The sequence below is a fragment of the Myotis brandtii genome, unplaced genomic scaffold (assembly GCF_000412655.1).
Source record: "Myotis brandtii unplaced genomic scaffold, ASM41265v1 scaffold1132, whole genome shotgun sequence".
In the NCBI taxonomy this organism is placed as follows: domain Eukaryota; kingdom Metazoa; phylum Chordata; class Mammalia; order Chiroptera; family Vespertilionidae; genus Myotis; species Myotis brandtii.
This window is the reverse complement of record NW_005353896.1, coordinates 119273-125862: the sequence shown is the minus strand read 5'-3', so window position 1 is coordinate 125862 and position 6590 is coordinate 119273.

Sequence of the window (6590 nt, the reverse complement as noted above, 5' to 3'; positions counted from 1 at the left end):
GTTAGGATTTGGATTGCTTTTTCTGTACAGGCTACAAATTCAAGTTGGAAGCAAGATCAGTGTTATAACTCATATTGTTAATAAGAAAAGGGCATACTGCTTGTCTTAGCATAATTATAATATACATTTATTTTTAAGTTCCTCAAGAAGAGTGGTATGTGTGATACACTAAACAATATTTTAGTTTATTTGAAATTTAAATAATATCTTTATTGTTGAAAGTATTACAGATGCCCCCTTTTTCTCCTCATTGATGCCTTCTAGCCCACAACCATCCCCCTATCCCAGGTCTTCACCACACTATTGTCTGTGTCTATGGGGTATGTATATATATTCCACATATGAATATGTCATGTGATACTTGTCACTGCAAATGATATAAACGTAGATTAGATAATAATACTAAGATTACTTTTCTTTACATTTACCTCATTTTATCTTTTCTTGTTTATAATATAATTGTCTTAAATATTTACTTTTCATAATTTAGAACTCTATAAGACAATGTTACATTTTTGTCTCCATAAGAAACATAACTTCGGAATTTAAAGAAGAGAAGAAAAATCTATTATACTTAACAGCCTATCTATTCTTTCCAATGTAGCTTACTTCTTCATGACCTTATTAAAATGATTTTCTTTATCATTATCTGTTTAGAAAATTTCCACTAGTTATTATTTTATGGTCAGTCTGCTAGCAACAATTTGTCTTCTTTTCCTTTCATCTGAGAATGTTTTGACTTTCCCTTCATTTATAAAAGATATTTTTACTATTTGTCGGATTTGAGGCTGACAATTCTCTTTCAGCACTGAAAAATGTGAAACTTCCTGCTGGCCTCCATGGTTTCTGATGGAAAATTCACTGTCATATGAATTCTTTTTCTCTATGATATGTCATTTTTCTCAATTTCAAAATATTTTTCTTTCTTTAGTTTTCCTAAATTTGATTATGATGGTTTAATGTGGATTTCTTTGGAATTGTCCTGTTTGGGGAGTTGGGGGGGCTCACTCTTGAATCTGTGAATCTGTATTTCATGAAATTTGGGAAAGTGTGGTCGTGGTTTTCTTGTATATATTTTACATCTACACCATTTTCCCTCTTTCTTTCTAGGCTAGTTATGACAGGGATGTTAGCTCTTTTGTTATAGTCCCACTTTTTCCTGAGGTTCTGTCCATAATTTTTCATTCTTTTTTCTCTCAGTTATTCATATTGTGCAATGTATATTGTGCACTCTTCATGTTTACATATTTTTCCTCTTCTGTTCAACAAATCTATTATTTTTTGAAATTTTTAATTATTTCATTTTTCTGTTCTAAATTTTCTTTTGGGTCTATATTTTCTGTTTATTTGCTGTGACTTTCTATTTCTTCATTTATTTCAAGAGTGTATGTATAATTTCTCATTGAAGCATCTCTCAATCCTGTCATCTGTGGATCTGCTTTTTTCATTCATATTGGTTTTTTCTGGTTCTTGTAATGATGAGTAATTTCCAATAGAATCTTGTATCTTGTGGACATTATATTGTAAGACTACGTCTTACTTAAATGTGCTATTTTATTGGGTCTGCTCTGGTACTGTGCACAAAGAGGGTTTCAATACTAATCGAAGTGGTTGGAAGTCCAAGTTCCTTCCCTGAACTCGTTACTGCTGGTTGAGGATCCCAATTTGGTTTCTACTGACATCACTCTGGCTGAGAAACATAGCAGTGCCTCTTTGCTGCTTCCTGTATTAATCTCCATTGACAATGAGGGGTAGCCTAATTTCTTCTGGGTACGGGTGAATACTCTAAGTCTCCACTAGGCTTCTTCTGATACCATTCAACAAGTCTTGTTACTCCAAGTTCCCCACATGGTCTCCATGGACACTGAAAGTGGAAGAAGTCTTGTTGCCAAATAGCAGGAATGAGAGACCCAGCTTCTCACCTAGCCTCCTCTGATCTCACAGGGTTTGTGTGTGTGTGTGTGTGTGTGTGTGTGTGTGTGTGTGTGTGTGTGTTATGGAGGGAATAACCTTTTAGACTCGCAAAGGAGAAGTTCTAGACTCTTTACGCAGCATGTGATGTTGGAAGTGGGCCATTGTTTTTTTCTGTGGTGTTTGGCTAAGTGTGTGTTATGGAGGGAATAACCTTTTAGACTCGCAAGGGAGAAGTTCTAGGCTCTTTACGCAGCATGTGATGGTGGAAGTGGGCCATTGTTTTTTCTGTGGTGTTTGGCTAGGGTGGAATGGTTATTGTCTGGAAGTTCTGTCTTGCCACAGCTAATCTTCCTTTTCCTTTGGCTAAACAGGTCAGTCTTTTTTTGGGGGGGTAGGGTTTGTCTAGGTATTAGCAGGTTATTAATATTTCTAATACTAAGGCCAGAATATCTGAAGAAAAGTGAAAAACAAAGGTACTCACCATTGTGTTGTTTCTCAGATCCTGAGGTCCCTAGGTTGTATCTCTCTTCCTTAGAGTCTTTTTATGTGTATGCCCAGGGATTTTAGCTCTACTTAGTGGGACAAATCAGACAAAAGATCATCTACTCCATCTTTCCATTGGTGAAAGTTCAGTCTTTTACCTACTAAGAAGAATATTTGGAACTTACAAAATAATATTGTAACAGGTATGCAATTTTAAAATTTTATGTAATGAATTTAATGACTGTTAATGTCATGGACACATATCAATTCACTGTCTGTTACCAGAGACACATAAACTTAAATCTATCACCCTGCCTCCGGTATAAAATAAATTATTTACTTATCAAGTCTTTCCACCTTAATAGGTTTATAAACTTTCAATTATTTATTTTATCCAATAAAAATACTACTTGATTCACATACAAGCATATATGTGTCTTTCTTTTCCAAGCTAATGAGCTCATCTTTGCATACCATTCTACAATTTACAAAGTAACTATACTTTGTTTGATGTCTTTTCAAGCTCTGCCTGAAAAATATATATTCTGGAGAAATATTACCTTGACAAAACATTTTTGAAATTGAGAGTTTGTACTATATACTATACTTGGCTTATTTCATCTTGGCAAACATACTGCTCTTTTTCATTTGACTCTGTCTCATTTGACTTTTTTGTACGTTCAGCATTCCTCTAAGACACATATATAAAATAGATAAAAATTACAATAAGGTAGTTTTTGCTCTCTGCTCCTCATTTTTTGGGTAGGGTGTAATTATCTAGGCATAGTTTTAGCTTGCTTAAGATTATTTAAATATGAATTCACAGAGCCATAAATTGTATCTTGAAAGGGGTCATGATGCTGAAATTATTACAAATGCCACTTCTCATTTCAACATCTCAAACTGGGGTACAAATGAAACGGTTTGGATTTCCCACCTGTCATACTTTTCAAAGTCAAATTTGAAGAACGTGTTCTAGTTAATGAGCACAAAATTTAACCAAAGGAATTCATGGAATACACAGACAGTATCGTTCCGCTGCTGCTTCTCCATATACTTGCATGTTATTTGTTCCTTTAAATAAATTTACATTTGCAGGGTGTTCAGAAGAGAATCATGCATCAGAAACTATGACATAACCTTGCATTTTTTAGCATTATTAAAAGTAAAAGGACCTATCTATCATAAAAGCTTTTGATTTAATTATAGTATATTTCTATAGTTAATTCTAGCAACACAAATTATAGAACAATAATTTATCAAACTTTAAAGGTGAGCTAAATGTATCATGAAATTTTATTATGACTAATACTTAGGCATTTGTTTAGGAATAATATACATGCATTGATTCTTATTTCTTCTTTTCAACAGAAATATAATTTAAAGTAGGTCTAAATAAAAACAATAGAAATATAATATTCATGAGAAAAAAGTCAGGAAATTTTTCCTTTAAAAACATTGTTCAAACAATGGTTCAAAACATTATATATGTAAAATGTCAGTAACTTTCTGAATATTTTATAAATATTAACTTAAATCATCTTCATAACAATCCTTTGAAGTTAGCACTTCTAAGATCGCCATACTGTAGATGATAAAACTGAGTTACATAGATGTTAGTTATTGTTAAAGAACACACAGCTAGTTAGGGGTAAAACTAGGATAGAAATCTAGGTAATCTGCCTCCAGAGTGTACATTTTTTACCACTAATATATGCTCTCTCAATTATCTATATCCCACCCCCAAATTCTGAGGTCATATTACAATTAAAAACAAGAAAGAAACTTCTTAATTTTTTAAGTAATAGACAAGCAAAGTTCTTAGTACTAAATTTTTTACGGACTCATTTCTGACTCAATTATATGTATGGTTATTCTAATTTTGGCTAACATCAAATAATCAATTACCATTTTAATCAATACTTGCTAATCTATGTATTTATCTCCATTAAAATCTACTATAATGAGCTTTTTATTCAATATTTCCTGAATAGCTTTAGTCATTTCTTTACTAGGGATTCTTTAATGTTTCTTCCATGTTTCTGCCTCAATCAAAGGAATACCTGGAATCTGGCCTTTTCTAGGCTAATTGGGCTCTTTCAACATTAACTACCAGTGCAGACATGACTCACATGCCACTGTGTATTTCAGCTATGCCCCTAACAACAGTTATTTTACATAGGCAATGCAGCAAATGTATGGGCCTTTAATCTTTATACAAAAACTGGCCATGAGAAAATTAATGAGAGGTCTTTCCTACACTACCTTCAACATTTCTGTTTAACTGGAAACTCAAGTTGAGAAATATCTAACTAATGAGATCTAGGAGATGTAGCGAGCATATGTTTAAAACAGATAACCCACAACATTACTCAAATGAGATAATGACTCTTTTAAATTAAGAAAAAACTAATGAAAGACTCAATTACTTAGGAGAAGAATCAGCTTAAAATGATTTACTCACCTTTACTGAGAAATAGGATGTTTTGGAGACCATTAATCCTTATCACCTTTATTTCTTCTAATTTAATGTTGAGAAAAAATGGCACTCCATTTTATTGTATACTATATTTATAAAGGATAATTTACAGTTCTTATTTAAGAAAAAACATATCTTGAATAATGTAATATATATTTTTTTATTATACATACATTTTACCTTTGATATTTTCTGAGGAAAAGAACCTTGACACATTCCTTTACTTAATTTTATTTGCAATAGCAGGATATAGCAGGAACTATCTTAATTTAATCCTGTAATTATCTCAAAAATTTCATGATGTGTAATATAGAAATAAATTAATTGGTAACTTTATTTAATATGACTAGTAAAAATTGTGGAGGGTGACAAGACAAATGTTTCTTTTTCCTAAATGAAGCAATTTAAAATATCTTCAATTTATTTTTTTCATGAGAACCTATAGAGTAAGTGTGAACTTTTGGAGATTGTTTCTGTATTTCCATAACTTTTGGCAAGGCACTATAATATTTTAACAGCCTTATTGTTAATAAATGAGAGATAACCATTAAAGTCATTAATTTTTATACCAAAACACATTAGAAAATTCTCCTTTACTAGAATTGCTGTCAGAATAGATAGCAATGATTGGAATGGACACATCACATCATATTAGAAAATTGCAAGAGAATCAAAAAATGTTAATTAGCCCTAGCCGGTTTGGCTCAGTGGATAGAGCATCAGCCTGCAGACTGAAGGGTCCCAGGTTCGATTCCGGTCAAGGGCATGTACCTTGGTTGAGGGCACATCCCCCGTGTGGGGTGTGCCAGGAGGCAGCTGATCGATGTTTCTCTCTCATCAATGTTTCTAACTCTCTATCTCTCTCCCTTACTCTCTGTAAAAAAACAATAAAATATATTTTAAAAAATTGTTAATTAGAGTTAAGATTTCAGAAATTAACAATGGTCTAGAAAGGGCTTTATTTTGTTTTATTTGTATGTTCTGGTTTCACATTCTTTCTGAAGGGAATTGCCTTTGCAATGTCCTTAAGAAGGAAAGGTTAAGTTTGTATTTGTGCACATGTAACTAGGTCCTAGACCAGGGGTGGGCAAACTTTTTGACTCGAGGGCCACAATGGGTTCTTAAACTGGACCGGAGTGCCAGAACAAAAGCATGGATGGAGTGTTTGTGTGAACTAATATAAATTCAAAGTAAACATCATTACATAAAAGGGTACGGTCTTTTTTTATTTTAGTTTTATTCATTTCAAACGGCCGGATCCGGCCTGCGGGCTGTAGTTTGCCCACTGATCTAGGTAGACTATGATTCCATTACTAGGCCACAGCTAATTTTTAACCCAAAATAGTTGATAATAAATAAACAAATAAATAAATAAATATGTTCATTACATGCCGGAAGCCGGTCCATCCTTGCTGCTTGACACAGTCGCTGCAGGAAATAAACATCTGCACAGCATATGTTTCAAGGGACCTGGCATATATAGCATATTGTCTTAATATGTTTGCTCTCCTTAGCGCCATGTGTTTTAACCAAGGTCACCTCTCCGAGAAAGGTTGTTTCCCCAGGTGGGGATTTTTCCCTGAGGTTAGGGAGGGGATACAACCCCTTAACTAAGTGCCAGGCGGGTAGTTAATCACTTTAACTACAAACAATCACGCTTAAGCTACATAATCTTTACTCCCTGGAATGGAGATAAGAAACACCCTAACCTTTG